Raw genomic sequence first — 18,531 nt, 5'->3', positions numbered from 1 at the left:
GAAAAAAGATTGATTTGATAATTTCACAAATTTAAGTAACTAATGTGAGAAAAAGAAATCTAAACTAATCATTTTATTCTTCATTATAATATGGCCAAAGGAACCAATTTGAAATAAAAAGTAAAATTTAGGGATGCTAACGTTAATAAATAAATTTGAGGGACTAAAATAATTTTAAATAAAAACTTAAGAGATAAATTTTATTATTTAATTTTAGTAAAGAAAAAAATTATTCGATGCTTTAATTCATCTAAACAACTCAGAAGATGACAATATAGCTAACTAAAAGATTACTAGGCAAATAATATTTTAGGCACCTAATTTGCTAGAAAAATCTTAAATATTTATAAAAAGAAAATGATCACTAGCACATAGTAAAATTTGAAATTAACAAAATATGAGTGACATGTAAATACTAATCCAAATTTCAAAACTAAAAGTATAATATAGATAAATATATAACAAAGTCTTTAATTTTATTATATTAAAAGTGTTGTTGAAAATTTTAAATTAAGCTACTTCTGACATATTGATTTTATTTTAAAATTAATATTAGATAATTTTTTTAGACTGTATTTTTTCAGATAAAATAATGAATTTAAAACAATAACATGACCAATTTCATTAAACTAAAATTTCTTATAAAGAATTAAAAAATAAGGGAGTTTAACAATTGATTTTATTTCAATATTGGAGTATTATGTATCATATTTTACTTTCAATACAAAATTATTAAACATAATAATTATTAATTAGAAAATACCAAATTTTAATTTTAAGGGATTAAATTTTTTATTCAGTATCAATTATATTTAGAAGAGAACTGTAAATAACATAACTTTCCTCATTAGAACTCATTGTCAATCTTTTTGAAAATATAATTATATATGCTAATGTTTAAACGATAGAAATATAAATAAAATTATCAACTTAATATTTTTTGTTACTAACTAATATATTCACCTCTAAATATATATTTTTACACATACAACCATGTGATAAGTTCTAATATATATAAAAGAAACATGATTTCACATCGAACAGTAACTTTTATTTTTCAAAACACGACATGAAACATACAATACTTATTTTAAATTATCTCTTAAAACAAATCGAAACATACACAGTACCATCTCCAACATACACTTATTTATTTTTATTTTTCTCTCTTTATCTCCACAAAACACAACAACTCAAAAAAATGAATCCAAACTTTATTTGGTGTCTAAAAACTTCCCTAGTGAAGTAATGCCACTAACTCATGTTTGCACATTTTCCATATCCCCAAGATTCAGACATTCTTGGGCCTAGATGTGTAGAACCTTCAATGTAGTTACTAATTTGCTATTATTGTTACTCTCCTGGATACTTAATCGACAAAACTTCAGTTGTTTGTCTGTATATGCTCAAGGACATTCTGCTTCGACCAAGCATCAACCACATGATTCAACAGCCATATGGAACAAACACATCACACTGTTTTATATGTCATGGTGTTGACAACGTAGTCAAGTAAAATTTCAACCAAACGTCATGTTTTGAGAATATTTTAAGAGAAAGGTCAGAAAGATGATATACAGAGGTTACTTGCCAACACCTAATTAACCTACGATAATTACCAATGTGAGCAATTTAATAATGTAAACCATCATTCTGTCCAGGAAACACATATAATATCCATATATTCTGCTTTTATTAACATGAATAAGTGCCTCACTCAAACACTAAAGAGGGATATATGCTCCGAAAGAAAAAAAAAATAAGTATTTGAATTTACGTGCTAGCGATCAATTGTATGAAACAAGGTCATACGATATTAAAATCAAGGGGTTGCTTAATAGGAACGAGCTTTTTGAAGCAAAGACATTCTTCGATGAAATGTGCAGACGAGAATTCTCACTTATTCTACTAAAGCACAGTGATTGACAGTTTATGCAAGGATCGCATGGTTGAGGATGCACTCCAACTCCTAGCCAAAATGATTGATAAGGGCATTTCACCGGACATTGTAACGTATAGTTTAGTGGTTCAGGGTTTGTGCAATTTCAGTAGATGGAAAGATGCGAAAGACTTAATTGCTGAAATGGTGGATCACAGGATATCTCTAGATGTGATTACTTTTAATATATTGGTGGATGCATTTTGCAAGGAAGGAATGGTCAAAGAGGCTGAGGATGTTGTTGAAATTATGATGCAAAGAAGCATGTGACAGTATTAGGAGCAATGTTTCTTTGCATCATAATTTCAACAACATCCTCAGCCTCTTTCACCATTCCTTCTTTGCAAAATGCATCCACCAATATACCAAAAGTAATCACATTTAGAGATATCTTGTAATCCACCATTTCAGCAATTAAGCCTTACGCATCTTTCCATCTGCAGAAATTGCACAAACCTTGAACCACTGAACTATGCATTACAATGTCTGGTGAAATGCACTTATCAATCATTTTGGCTAGGAGCGCTGGCGATCCTTGAATAAACTGTCAATCACTGTGTTATAAGAAAGAACATCAGGTTTCCAGCTTGTCTTCTCAAATACCCAAGGAAATCATACGCAGTGAGAGTGTGTCCAGCTTTGCATAGCCCATCTATCACAGAAAGAATCGTAACTTCATTAGGCTTGCTCAGTTTCAAAGTCAACAACTTTTTGAATAATTTTTCTGCCTCGACGACTTTACTATCTAACCTTTTTATAAGTGTGGTGAAAGTAGTGACATCAGGCTCGTAACCGAGCTTGAAGAAGCTGCCGAAGATAGCAAATCCAACGTCTGTTCGATTCAGGAGGCAATAGCAATTGATTACTATGTTCATTGTCCACTGGTTGACAGGGATTCCAATTGAAGCATTTCGTAGAATACATTAAGGGCAATGGGGTCTCGTTTCATCTTGACAACAGCAGACAATAGTTTATTGAAATTAACAATAGAAGCCTGTGGGCGCATTCCGAGCATTCACGAAAAAGGAAAACAGCATCATCTACTTGATGAATAGATCTGAATTCCATTCAAGGGCCTATTTTTTATGGCTGAGATCATGAAAAGATGAAGAGAGAAAAGAGTGGAGAAGTAACAGTACCTCTCTTGTTTGCAGCAAATCCTCAACCAATAACAGCCAGTGTATAAACCCTCATCTTCTTCAGAATTCAAGAAAGGCAAAATAATTGAAAATCAGGAATCTGCTCTCTGCTGTTTCGCTACTTCACGAGGGCAGAGCTATTCAGGTTCGGATAGAAAAGTTATAATCAACCGAGACAGCGACTTAAGGGGGATAATTTCAATTTTTGTAATCAAAGTATATCTTTCTTTTTTTAATTTTAATATCCTATATTTTCAAATCATCAGATTCGATATTTAAAGTTTTTATTTTTCAGTCGTTTGAATATCGTCGCTTAAGTTATCAGTTAAAACAAATGTTCAACTCCAACTTTTACGAAAATATAAGGGTATATTTGACTGTTATTTTATTCATCACAAAAAAAAAAATTATGTTTTGCTTCATTTTGATTTTAATTTTAGAATTGATGACAATAATATTAAAAATAAAAACATACTAATTCAAATCGTTATGGAAATACCAATACAATTTTTTCTCACAATTCAAATCATTATGAAAAAAATAAAACGCATGCTAAATGCGGAACAATGTAGAGATAATTGCCTAATAATAATTTAAAAAACTAATAGAGTCTTACCTTTAATAACCACTCACATTTTTTCTCGAAAAAATAAATAGAGAAAAATTAAAAAAACCATCAAAGGACGTTAATGTACTTCTGTTTATTGTTGGTTGTGAGTCGAATAAAAGTGCATGTGTGCGCTTTATACATTACAGCGTTTGTGCATAAATAAGAATTACATTTCAATTGTTATTTTTGGTCAAGAGAATTTTGTTTACAAATTAAGTAAAATATTCTATTTCAACAGTCACAGCCAAAAAAATTATTTGTTAAAAAGAATCAAAAGAAAAATATAAAAATTAGCATAAACCCTCTCGATAAATAGAGTATGCTTTTGACAACATTTATGTTGTAGTTATCCAAAAAGAAAAAAAGGAAATGCTTTTTTTCAGTAAAGTTGGTATGTTTTTAATAGAAATTGGATTAAATATATATTTTTTAAATTATTATCATCAATTATGAAATTAAAATCAAAATGAATCAAAATAAAAATTTTATGTGTTAAATAAAATGGTTGCCAAATATGCCTTTATTTAGACAAACTCCCGCCTAAAATTGGGTTGATCCTTTGTTTTAACAGACAATCTAACGGAGGTACTCAGGTGGATGAAAATTAAAAACTTTAGATACAAAGTCTGATGATTTGGAAATCTGAGTTACTAAAATTGCAAAAGGAATATAATTTGAGTATGAAAAGTGAAATAATCCCAAACATTGGGTATAAAGTCTGATGATTTCGAAACCTATGAGTACCCTCCATTAAGTTGACCGTTAAAACAAACGATCAACTTAATTTTAGAGGGAAAATTAGGCGGGAATTTATCTATTTAAGTGCATGTTTGGCTTTCGTTTTATTCAACACAGAAAAAACAAATTCTATTTTGATTCATTTTAATTTCAATTTCACAATTAAGGACAATAATTTAAATAAAATTATATATTTAATCCAATTTCTATAAAAAAAATTAATTTTATTGAAAAAAGCATTTTTTTTTTCTTTTTTGTTTGGCCACAATGCAAATATTGTCGTACTCTAACTAGGCTTAAATTTGAATTGATGGATTTATAGTTGTGAGTTTTTCAAATCCCTAATAATAAATTATTTCAATTTGTTTGGATAGTTATAAATTCAAAAAAAACTTTAAATCTTTCAATTTTAATTTTGAATTATATGTAATTTAATATTAATAAATTTTAAATTATTTTATTACAAAAAATCATTTAAAATCCTTTCTCTAAATCCTACAATCAAATCCAAACCTATCAATATACCCTATGATTTTGCATCAAATCACAATAAGTAGAAAATAGGTTCTATAAATATAAAGTGGCAATTTTAACTCAGGGGAATTAATTTTTTTAATCTCAAAAATACCTTTTAACTAATAAAATAAATAATTTATTTTATTTCTGCTTTACATTTCTCTCTCTCTCTCTCTCTCTCTCTTTTTTAATTTGATGTGTCAATTTAAATATTTTAATTTTATTTAATAAATTTTAAAGTGTAAAATATATTTGTTAAATACGTGCAAAAACAACGTCCCACGAGAGTTAATTTTAAAATAAAAGTAGTTTTCCTTCTTTATGAATAAGCCATAATTGGTGCAGAGATTTATAATTTAACCAATTGGGTTTGATCCAATCATATGGGCTAGAAAAGGGCTCAAACGGCCCAAATAATGTCAATGGTTTCTATTTTTAGTTTCTCGGGTTATTTGTTATCTCGTTCTTGTAGATATTGTACAAGCATAGAATATGACGATTGTATATATTTTATTTTTTAAAAAAATTAAAATATTATATTATTCTATAAATCAATCTTTTATGCAAAATAAAATTTTAACTTTTAATAAATAAAATATAGTAATTTTAAATAAATAGATCGATTTTTGCATATATCCAGCCTTATATAAAAATAAACATTAGTTAATCATTTTCCTGCATAATCTAAAATAATTTTACTTAATTATAAAACATAGACTAAAGCAAGAATCAAAACTTACATTTAAGGAGTTATAAGAAAAACAATAAAGGAGGGGGAAGAAAGAAAGATGGATGATGTAGTTTATTTCTTATAACTCATTAAAATTTGTTTGTTATCTAATTCTTGTATATATAATGGTGTATAAAATGATACAACCGGACAAAAGTTTAAACTGAAATAATGACTAAAGGGTATTGAAATGGCCCATGATCACAAAAGGTAGGCCTAAGGCCCACTATATTTCATTGGATGGCTCACCTTCTTTCATCTGATCTGCTACGCTCAATTGTTCAACCCAGCGCACTACCCGATCCAATCCAATCCAGTAAGCTTAAATAAAAGGGTTCTAACCCTAATCCTAAATCATTTCTCCCCCTCTTTCTCCCTTTAGCTGCGGCCGCTTAATATCTCTATCTCTCTCTCTCTCCTCCTTGACTTCTTCACTCCTTTGGTTCTTCAATTAGCCGTTTTTAATGGCGTTGGAAACAAATATTACCACCCTTATCCTCCTCCTTCATTCTAATATGAAAATAGCATCTAAAAAAACTTGAAGCAAAATAACTTAGTGTTCTTGAGAATCTTTGTGATATCCTCAGTGGTTGGTTAAATCTCCTTAGTAGCTGGTCCCGTGTGAAGGATCTCAATATTCATGACACGACAATGAGGTCTAAACTAGGTGATGCATCATCAAGCGGAATCGAAATGTTAAACACTTCTCACGAACTTGGTTCTTTAAAAAATTATAGCAAATTAGATGAACACTCAAGCAAACCTCTAACGATTAAAAATCACTACTATGGGGATGAGAAAAATTAAGGAAATCTTCTTGTGGGGTAGTCAGAAGACATGTACGCGTTCAACAGCAATCCATCGTGATCGAGAAGAGACCAGGTTGAGAAACCCCATTGGAACCGGATCAAGGCCGCACACCTCAACCAAATTCAAGTTGAGGCACACTACAGTGATATATTCTTGGTCAAGGCTGCCTCGACCAAAAATGTGTTTGATTTTTTGGTTGAGGCTTGCCTCGACCAAATACATGCTTATATTAATAAAAAAAAAATCATCAATTAAATCAGATTCCATGTTGATGGGTCAATATATAATATTGAGTGGTTAAATACAAAAGCTTGCACATGCACATACAAACTTATTCTTGGATTGTTTATGGACATTAAATTCTATTATTTTCAACTACTCAATTAAATTGGAGAGTCTAACTTGCTTCCATATCTCTATTCATTTACATTTCATTATTAGTACTAATATTTTGTAGAACATAAATAATGGTTGTCACAGAATTCTCAACCAATAAGGATGGGAGCAATTTAGATAACGATAAGTCATTGATTGAGTTTCCCATAAAGCTCAAAAACAAAAAGCCCAACAAGGGACTAAAGGGACCAATCCTATACTCAACAAGACAAAGTGTGATGCAACACAACGTATGCGATAAATGACCTCGACCAGATGCAGGTCGAGGCGAGATGCCAGACGCACAACGGCGTCACCCTCATTCACCAACGACATCGCCCCCTCAACTACAATGTATCCTCTCGTGATATCCTAGTGCAGGATAGACCTGAAGCCAAGCCCGAGATCATAGTTTAATTCCTAAATATCCTAATGATGTTCATAAATTGGGAGGCTATTGATGGAGGAAAGAAATCAAGCTAAATAAAGAAAGGAGAATATCACCTCAAAAAAATAAAAGTCTAAAGTTAAACTTACAAAAAACATTGTAATTCGGCAGATTACGAAAATACTCCAAGTAGACAAATTGTCGCAATATAAAAGTGGTAGGTAAAGGACAAAATGATATTTGGTGTTCTCATACTCTGAATAGCATAACTTTGTAGTAGTATAAGTATCCACCTTCATTTGAGAGGGGGGATTTTGGGTAGAACTCTAGTGTAAAACGTGTTGAATGCACGCTCATAATAGAAATCTAGTCGATCTCGCTTTTTGGCAATATCCACTTGGCGTCGTCTGTGGAAAGTTGCGATTCAACTCTTGAAGATGAGCACTAGATTAAGAGCGCGCGGAACGGGAATGGAGGCCTAGGAGAACTTGAAGGGATCTCCGAATACGCACCCCAAAAGGAAATCCAACAACTTTTCGGCCCTAGAAGGGATGAGGACAATCGAAGACTTGAAAGGCAAGAGGAGCAGGAGAGAACAACCCCTTCTCCAATGCTCCAACTTACACATGAAGCCCTTCGACAAATGGTCGAGGATGCCTAAGCACAAGCCACATCAAGAGCAGTCACCCATTACATCGCAAAGCACGTATTGACCCCACGACCCCCACTCTATCCCCATAGAGACCAAGACGCTCCATTGGCTCTTGAGGACGGCGAGCCGAGGCCCCGGGATGCCTAGGAAAGGATGAATTATGAAGAAGAAGTTAATTGTAGGGCTACACAGCCCGAGCATAACAGTTTTCCTCCATCACATCCTTAAGGAGGTGTGAATGATGAGGACTGCTACCCCCCGCCACCTCCTCTGTGCATGAAGACAATTACTTTCTCCCGCCTCCTCCAGAGGGTATGCTTCCAAAGAGAGAAGGAGGTTAGAGAGAAAGAGAGGTCAAAGGGATCCTCTACCTAGATCCCCTAGCCCCATGAGAGCAAGGGGATTCCCAATCTGCCCGTTGGCAGTCGCACCCCCAAGACGCAGTCCATTTGCGCCTCGTATATTATTGGAAGCTATTAAATTAAGAATTAAAATTCCAAACCTGGTGAATACAATGAAGTGGGCGACCATTAGGACCACTTCGACCGTTTCCAGGATAGGTCCGATTTGTAAGACATTAGTGTCCAGTCTACTGCAAACTATTCTGAACTACTCTCTTCCAAAAATCCATAGCGTGGTTTAACCAATTTCCCTCGGGATCCATCGAGGCTTTTGAGCAACTTTCATAATGTTTTCTACACCACTTCACGATAAACAAGCAGTACCCTAAGAGCGTGTCATATCTATTCACTATAGCCCAACGAGAAAGTGAGAGCTTGAGAGAGTATGTTCAACGTTTTTGTAAAGTCAGGCTCGAGGTTTACCCACATAAATCCAGGACTCCTAGCAAGTGTCATGCAACAAAATCTAAGGAAAGGAAGGTTCAAAGAGTCGATTGCGGGAAAACCCCCAGCAATCTAGGAGGAATTATTGTTGAAGGCAAAGAAATATATATATAAGGATTGAAGAATTGGCGGGCTCAAGACCTATAACTCCATTAAAACGAAAGTCGAGCGAAGAAAAAGGTATGATATCCCTCTGGACGGAAAGGAGTGGGCGAGAATGTAAACACTTGCACTAGCATGGTTTAAATTAATATACCCCACTAAAAGCCCTGATCATGGAAATCCTCTTTGTGGCAAAGCAACAAGGTTTGGTGCCATGACCCTTCCTCATGATAGACAAGCCTGAAAGGATGAAATCCGATAAGTATTTTATCATTTTCACAGAGTTTATCATAAATTACTAATTAATTTAAGAATACGTCATAAAAATAAGAATGACTTGACGTGCATTTCTTAATTTTGTGAATAATAAATTTATAAGAAAGTAAAATTAATTCATTAAATTAGTCTTAAAAGTTACCACAAATATTAACAGACCGATCCAATTCAACTCAAACTGGCAGCTTGCATTTTATCAAATACTTTCTGGAAAATTTATTAATTACCTTTTACATCAACTTTTTATTTTTTGAAAAATTATATACATTCCTAAAATAACGTCAATATTATTGTACAAGTTACCTTCACTTTTTGACTGACAAATGTGATTTCTATAATCACAAAATAAACAAGGATGGTTAATGTAATAAACTATATATAACAATCAGTACACGAGCATTGTATAGATTATGGCGTATCTCTTGGCCTATCAAGTGATAAACCAATTGATGATCACCTGTTGTACTATACCATTATTTATATTAATAAAAATTACATTTATCCAAGAAAACATCGAACATTTCTTTCCGACTCTTGTAGAAGATGACATTTAGTGATCGCTCGTCCACGAGCACCTCTTCGAGTTAATAACCAAATCCTCGTCTGATATGTTGGTGAAGTTTTTTTTCGGTATTCTCTATTTCTAAGATTCTACTTTTTTGGCAAAAGGTGTAAGCAAGTCAACATTTGCGTCGATGGTTAAACTATATATTAGGAAGTGTGAGTATAACCCACCAATAATTCTTTACCTAGACAGTGAGGTTGAAATATCACAATTAAAAGGGATCGTTAATTTGAGTTTTATAATATGTTCATTAATTTTGAAATATCATTAATATATATATATACCCATAATACCCTCCCAATATAAAAGAAAATAAAAAGTAAAAATTTGGAGGTGTTGCTTTTTGGAATAGGGTCCCCAAATGGGGAAGAGATTGTTGACCAAAAACTAGGAAAGGTGGGTTTAATCAAAGATTCCAATGAATTAAGATTAGGATCTTAGCTTCATCATCATTACCTAAGGGAAAATAAAATAATAAAGCAAAGTAGATGTCTTGTCTTCCACCAAAATTTTTAGAATATGCCCTCTCAATTTTGTATAGGTTTGGATTAGTCAATAAAATTATATTTTACATTGAATTTATAGTGTTAAATTAATTTATTTTTTAATTAATATATAAATAAATATATTTTTATTTTAATAAATATATATAATATAGCGATGCTTGTAAGTTCTTATAATTCATTAATTTTTTTCTAAAAAAAAGAAAATATTATTGCACTATAATTCAATTGAAAAACAAATCTTCATAAATTTATCAAAATAAAACCAAATATGGGAATTTAATTTTTTTTTTCTTTTCGGGGTTGGGAGCAAATTGAATGGTGGAAATGTGAGTCCAACACTTTGGAAGTTGGTGATGGATTTAATATCACATCAAATTAAATTATGTGTCCCCTCATTATTGAATTTTACATACACTCTATCAATATCATTTTGGTCCCTTCCCCCACTCCAATTTATGTACACATACCCTACACTTTGCTACTATTTATGGAATGGCCCAACCATATCTACACTTTGATACTCTTATCTTTTTCACTTAATATAGGGAATTTTTTTTGTCAATGGGTCATTAATGTGCGTCTTGACATCATAGATAAAGACTATATATATATTATAGCTGCATTGATCAAATAATTACATTAATATTTCAAGAAATTATGTAATTGAGTATTACATTGATTCGATCAATACATCTATATAATAAAAAATTATGAAACAAATTAATATAAAAGTGAGATAAATACCCACAACTAGTTCGATAGACCTCGTACATCATGAGATAGATCCCAGGCTTAACCACGGGTTATATATAATTAAGTAGTGTAAGTTGTCTTGTTCCCTAGGGACAGTCCAATGACTTGAGCTCAAGATTGTATTTTCAAGATAAAAATCAAGAAAAAAAATTAATCCTCAAACTGCAAAAATAAAATCCTAATATTATTTATTTAAAATAAACTCGGGGTCGAGTTCAACCTACATATGTTCATTTATTTTTTCAATAATAGTTTTTTAATTCTTGAATTTTTAATGTATTGTTTAATTCAGAATTATCAAGTATATTTAATTAAATTTTTAATACTTCAATATTAAGAATCTTATATGGTTGATGTGATGTCTATGTCAATCTAATTTGATGGATTTAACGATATAGGACGCTCAAATAGCACACATAGTATCTAAATTAATGATGACAAAGTGATTCCTAAGTAATCATACCGTTCCATGACCCACAACAATTCCCTCTATTATCACTTTCATCTATGTGTTAATTAATGAATCGTTGTGGCCAGCAGATTAAGGTCCAACGTTGTTATACTTATAATATGAATCTTAATTTATGTTAGAATATTTGATGGGATTATACGTATATTTTTATTTGTACGTTGAATTTTATGTGAATAGTTTTTTTAATAATAATTTAATTATAAAGATTTTGGTCGGCACATATGGAGCGGACAATTTTTTCTTATGAGTTTGTCGAGTGTTACTTCGACTTTTCCATATATAAAAAGGAAAAATAATGTATAGGAAAATTCATATAATATTAACATTTAATTCCATTTATTAATATTGTAAAGGTGTAGCTGATTTTGAAGGAATAGTATTACTATTTTGCAATTTATTCTTTTTAATTTTTTTGTAATCCAAAAAATGACGACGTTTTCGACTCTCTTATGCTGAAACAATTTCATTTTTTTTCTGCCCGTTATCTATACTATTATAAAAGATATATTTTGTCGTACTAAGTTTTGAATTCTCAAATTTACCCTTTATTTCATTGCTTTTCTTTTAAAAAAAATGGTGAGATTAGTAATTTTAATATCTTTTAATAATCTCATAATTAAATTTTATTCTCTTAACGACCCACTACTTCACATTTCCCTCTCACCTTACTTCTTCATATTTATTATAATTTATAATTATAATTTGTTCTTTTCGCAAATTTCTATTTTTTTTCTTTTCATCCTACATCAAGGTTCTATTTATATACTCGAGGGAATTGCGTACGACGATAACTAGTATGTATATATATGTTTTGGTTATTTGTTCAAGTTTTTAGATTTTATATTTCTTCCTGATCTCATTTTCTGTCTTTAATATTATCATTTTTTCTTTATCTAATTTTTTTATTTATTATTTTTGGATTCAAATATTTTTTTATTCGTTGTCCCAATATATAGATAAAGAATTATTTTATTGAACTTAATATTGAAGTTCAACATGATAATAATATATTTTACTTTTGTTTTAAGTTATCATATATGTATATATATATATATATATATATGTGAGTGTGTGTATGTGTGTGCATTTTTACTTGAATAAATACATCCTACTACACTACGTATTATGCGTACAAAGTAGGAGGGGCTATGTGCATTCTTGTGAAATACGGGACGCTATCGTTTAGGGTTAATTATTGTTTATTATTAAAAAATAAATAAATTATATAAATATAATTTCAATAAATTATATAATATAAATATAACGAGTCGCGGATGTAATAAAAAAATATTTTTTTAAAAAAAAATTGATCAAGTCGTGGATTGGAACCACGACTTGATGCGGTGCGAATCCATGACATGGTTAATTCATAATTTGTGAATTGTATACAATTAAGTTTTTTTAATTTATTTTTTATAAATTAATTATATTCAATTAATTTTTAAAATTATATTAATTTTAATAATACAATGAACTATACAAATATAATAGTATATATTTTTCTAGACAATTCTAAAAAAATACGATGAAATATACTGATAAGTTTTGCGACAATATTGGAACCCTTCGATTCAAGCCCGAGGCTAGATTTAGAATTTAGAAAAAAATTACAAGTAATTCCTATGATATTATAAATGAATAAATTATTATCTTATAAAAAAATTAGCAATGTACTTTCATTTATTTTTTTAAATACAATAATTTATAAATTAATTTTATATTTAAAAAATAAATTAGCTTAGTGCTGAAGGTTGAAGTGACTTAAATCTGAGTCTTAATGCAATTTCTATTGTTAATGAGCAAAATTATTTTTGTGATAAAAAAATAGTAATTTATCTCTTTGTATTTTTTAAAATAAAATAATTTATTTTTTAAATATAAAATAAATTACTTTATAAATTATTGTATTTTAAAAAATAAATAAAAGTAAATTGCTAATTTTTTTATAAGATAATAATTTACACATTTATAATATCACATGAATTACTTGCATTTTTTCCTAAATTTTGAATCCGGCCTCGAGCTTAAATTGAAGGTTTTCAACACTGTCGCAAACTTATTAGTATAGTTCATTGTATTTTTTTAGAATTGTATAGAAAAATATACACTATTATATTTGTATAATTCATTGTATTTTTAAAATTAAAAAAGTTAATTTGTATACAATTCACAATAGTCATGTCGTGGATTCAAACCGCGACATTTTCAATTCACGACTTGATCAATGTTTTTAAAAAAATATATTTTTTTATTCGAGATCCGTGACTCATTATATTTATATTATATAATTTATTTTAAATTATATTTATATAATTTATTTATTTTTTAATAATAAAAAAATAATTAACCCCAATCATTAATTGGTAAGCAAATTGAATTTTAAGGCAGATTTTATTAATATATAAGTATGATTCGAAATTTTAGAATCACATTTGTTTGGTAGTGCATTAATTCTCACTACAAGAAAACAAGCCATATGCTTGGAATGATATTGCAAAAAAATTAATTATAAGTTAATGAGATGGACTAACAATGAATATTTCGTAGTAAATTACGTCTTAAAAATATCCAGAAAAATTTAGATACATAGGCAACAACCTAGCTACAAAGCTTTGCATAGGGAATAATTTAAAAATAAAAACCATAGACTATCTTAATTTAGAAAGTGAACTGTAGAATTATCATAGCTTTGGAAACAAATATTGCTATGAAGTCTCATTTGAAATGCAAACAAAAATGGCTATGAAATTTCTATCGCTATAGTAATGAAAACAACTTCAGAACTTCTATTTCTATAATGACAACATCGCTATAGAATTTTGGTATAAAAAATTGCTACATAATTTTCGTAGCCATGGTAAACATTAATTACTCCAAAATTTTCACTTCCATTGTGACCATAGTGGCTACAGGTGTTTTGTTACTATGTATATCATATGAATTATGAATTAATAAGATAAGAAAAATATATAAGCACTGGTCAAAGAACTCAAGTGCATCTATTGAATATTCTTTTTTGGTGAACTGATCATAACTGAATTTCAGGATGGACTCGGATGGATTTATAGGTAGTTCTCGCACCCAACAAGCTTGCGGGCCTGAGTCATAAATAAATGGTATCAAAGTCAATCATAGGTAGAGTTGAAAATTAAGTACTATGAGGAGAAAGTTCTACGTGTGTGGGAGTGGAACCCAACCGTGATATTATGAATATAGTAAAAAAAATTCATAATTAAAATTATAAAAACTTTTAAATATTCGCAGCAAATATTTCAACAATACCGCAACAAAATTGGCCATAAAACCTCCCCCTTCACCCTCCCCGGAAAAAAAAATGTGATTTTGCATTAAAGGAAATCATTAATATGGTAGCTTGTTGGTTGACTCATTCAACTTTTACCTAAATGTTACCAAGGATGTAAAGCTTATCACACTACAAAAAAAGAAAAAAAAATAAAAAAAGAAAAAAGTGGGATTTGCAGCAGGTTTAGGGATAGTTTTATTTCCTTTGGAACGGTTAGGAATTGACGGAATTAATTAGCAAGTACCTAAGAATGACATACGGGGGGTCATCTTGTGGTTAGAATTTCGCTCCCTGGTAGGTGTATCAAGCTTTTCCAAAAAACTTACAATAGTCTAGATCAATGTCATCCTTCCAGTACAACATGCAACCATTCTTACATGAATCAATTTTCTCAACAAGTAAACCTAAGTCTCTTATCAACTCCTTCGTACTATAGTAATCCAGGGGCAATAAATGTTAGCCCATTGGGATATTCAATCATACATTCGCTTAGAAATATGGCCCTCGGTCTTGATATTCACCAACTTAGCAAGAGATGCCAATTGAAATTAGGTGCAACCGTTCCACAACGGCTACTCGGCAGCATGCATTACATCGTGAAATTGATCTGCCAGCCCAGACACATAATCATAGGGGGCTCCGCCATAATATGAATTAGGCCAGGCATTTAGGATCCCGTACCCTTATCAGGCGCACCACCCTGTTAGAATTAGAAGACCGAAAAGTTGGTGGAGGCAACAATAAAAAACTATCCTTTCCGCCAATCCATTTGCGCGGCATCAACCCAGCGCATACTGGTACCCTCTTCCTTAGGAGTAGCGGGAGTTTGTTCTTCCTGCAAAGGGAGCGCGGTGATGACCTCAAAGTACTCCTACACCCTCTTTTTGCCATGTGAAGTCCAATTATAATACTCCGGCATAAAACCTTTTATATACGAGTCAAAATTTACCTCGTCCGAGGTTTTAAAAACTTCATTTTTGCACTTTAGATAAGGACACTTAATTTTCTCACCATTCACATATGCATGTTAAGACTTGGTCCATTCTATAAATGCAGTAACACCATTCTCAAACTCCTCAGTACGGCCCGCCCTCCTCGGGAGGTTTTTCTTATACATCCATCTCCTTAACTGTCTTAACAAGATGAGTTCTACAGACACATGTATTATTATAGCATTAAATTTTTGACAAAAGTATAACAAATATGATCAATTGACAAATAAAGGGTTAAAGTTGTTACAGATTGACGTACGAGAGTATAAAAATATTAATGGGATAATGAGAGATTGGAAAAATAAAAAGGATATAAGAAGAACGGAAGAAGATAGTGAGATTAAATGGAAAGAGAGGAACATATATATAGGAAAATTTGGAATGATCTTTGGAACGGTTTCTGGAATGCAAAAATAGCCGTTAAAAACTAGATGTTGATTTACAATCTATACTGTATTTGGAACGGCATTAGGACCCCAAATCGGAACGGTTTTCTATCCATTGAAATATATCAGTTAGTTCTATATTTGAAACGATTTTAGTAATATATTATTAATATTACACAATAACCATTTCAATTAGAACCAATATAGTCACAATCGTTGTAACACAGTTTTTAAGTAGAAATCATACTTAAGAACGGGTTTTGTAATACTAGTCCACATGCATACTAGAACCATTCGAAATTGCACCTTGTTTTGGAATAGATTTACGAACTGTCATTTTTTTGCAATCATTGTATCATATATAGGAATGGTCATTTCAAGACCGTCACTAATTTTAATAAAGTATTCCAAATAGATTTTTAATATTTTACCGTTCCAAAGTTGGACCGATATTTTGGAATCAAAATTGTAATAGATTTTTTGGAACACCCCCAATAACGATTTCGTAGTGCCAAAAAACTATCACATAAAAAAAGGAGTATCATGACATCATCGACCACCTACTATTCCTCATGAGTGCCAATATTCGTTTCTACACTCCAGGGGCTTTGGAATGGTCGGGAATCCATATCAAATCCCATTTTTTTTTTGTAGTGTCACCTTGTATAATTATATTATGAATTAATGATGGATGATTTTTAATACTTTAGTCGATATTTTAGACTTTATTTTAAGTGTTAAGTCACTGAATTTCACTTAAATGCTTTCAAACTTTACCGAAAATGTAGAACTAATCACTTTATGTGAATTTATTATAAATTAATTTTGATCAGCTTGTTATTGCTTCATCACAGTGTGTTTGGGCAATTTAATTTTTTTTTGAAATATCTTCTAAGATATTTGAGAATAATATATCATAATAAAAAAAAAAAGTGTGTGGTAATATGTTTCACAAATAAGCTTATTTTAAAAAAAGAAAACAAATTTATAAGCTTTAAAAGTATCTTATAAGTTATATGAATTTATAAAATATTTTAAATAAACTTAGTCCTACACTTTCTCTATGGAGATTGTGACTTAAATCATAATCAGTCTGATGTAGGGATATATATTATGAAGGTCATATCAAGACCTCCCATAAAATATTACGATGTTTTGACAAATTTTGGACTCATTTTATTAATTCAAGATCTTTATAATTCGACCTGATGCATCCTAAACCCTAATATACATGGACTAACAGTGACCAATGGATCGTTTTTGTATTTGTGGACGTTGGCACGAAATTGTGCAATTAGAAGCAATCTATAAATAGCTGCCCTTTATGCAAATTTACAACTTTTGTAACCCTAGCATTTCTTACGATCTTTCTCATATTTCTTTTACGACCTATTGTACTTAATACAGGCTATAATAGATTATGCATCCAACACTATTCGCTTAATTAATAGACCTTAACCATTTCGATGCAACACATTAATGGTATTGGGACTTTGACATATGTAGTTCGTAGTACGTTGATAGAATCACGGTAAATTAACTTCTAATGTGCTGGTAGAACTATAACGATGATTTAATTTTTTATCTATTGATAGAATTACGTAATTTAATTTTTATTGTATTGGTGGAACTGCGGGTATCAAATTGAGTAACATCATACAAGTTTGGTGGAAAAAAATATTTTATAGTTATTAAAATTTACTAAAAGCCACAACAATTTAAATCAATTTACCTTTTTATCCATTAAAAAGAAGAGGAAAAAAAAAAAAGAAAAAGGAGAAAATAGGGAGAAAAAAGAAGTAAACGAAAACGAAGAAGCTTCAGCAAAAGTGCTTCTGGTTTTAACTTTTAGAACTGAGAAGGGCGCATGGATGACGTACTCTGGGATTGCCACCCACGCGCACTTTAGCATGCAGTAAAATCATTACTTCATCAATTTGTTTCTGGAATTGCAAGCTCCCATTGGGCATAATCCATAGTAAAAGTCATCTAACCTGCGCCAAACAGGTGTGGCTGCTCCTCTATAGTACGGTATGTTTGTGATAACTTTTATTTGTCATAGAAATAAATATTAAAAAAATTATAAATTTAATTATAACGAAAGTTGAAAATATTTTAAAATAAAAAAAATAAAAAAATAGAAATTGAAGTGTGGAGCAATGTCATAAAATGCAGTCCAGAGTGGCTAATCGGATTGGTTGAACTATCACTCAATCCATAAAACAGTGCGATCCAATCTATAAAATCGAACCAGCCTAAAAACGGTTCTATTTTTTAAAAAAGAATTGCTCAAATTGCTGGTTGAAATAATAGTGGCCTTGTTGATCAAGTCCTATATACGCAATTCTTATATTTTTATTAATTCTTGATCTAAAAACTTCAATGTATTGATTTCGCTGTCAAATTGTGAGATACCTTAATTCGGATAATAAC

At 30.6% G+C, this 18,531-nt stretch overlaps 1 pseudogene across 1 annotated transcript; it reads right to left on the bottom strand.

The window, feature by feature from the left end:
- Positions 1 to 1,671: 1,671 nt before the first annotated feature.
- Positions 1,672 to 3,359, bottom strand: LOC105158407 (putative pentatricopeptide repeat-containing protein At1g12700, mitochondrial; annotated as a pseudogene). Its single transcript, XR_016064382.1, has 4 exons — positions 3,079 to 3,359; positions 2,693 to 2,996; positions 2,497 to 2,593; positions 1,672 to 2,465 (listed from the first exon to the last, which is right to left on the bottom strand). The product of XR_016064382.1 is annotated as a putative pentatricopeptide repeat-containing protein At1g12700, mitochondrial (transcript).
- Positions 3,360 to 18,531: the final 15,172 nt, after the last annotated feature.

This window comes from Sesamum indicum, linkage group LG3 (assembly GCF_026168435.1).
Source record: "Sesamum indicum cultivar Baizhima isolate 11 linkage group LG3, ASM2616843v1, whole genome shotgun sequence".
NCBI classification, from domain to species: Eukaryota; Viridiplantae; Streptophyta; class Magnoliopsida; order Lamiales; family Pedaliaceae; genus Sesamum; species Sesamum indicum.
This window is presented reverse-complemented; position numbering and strand designations above follow the sequence as displayed.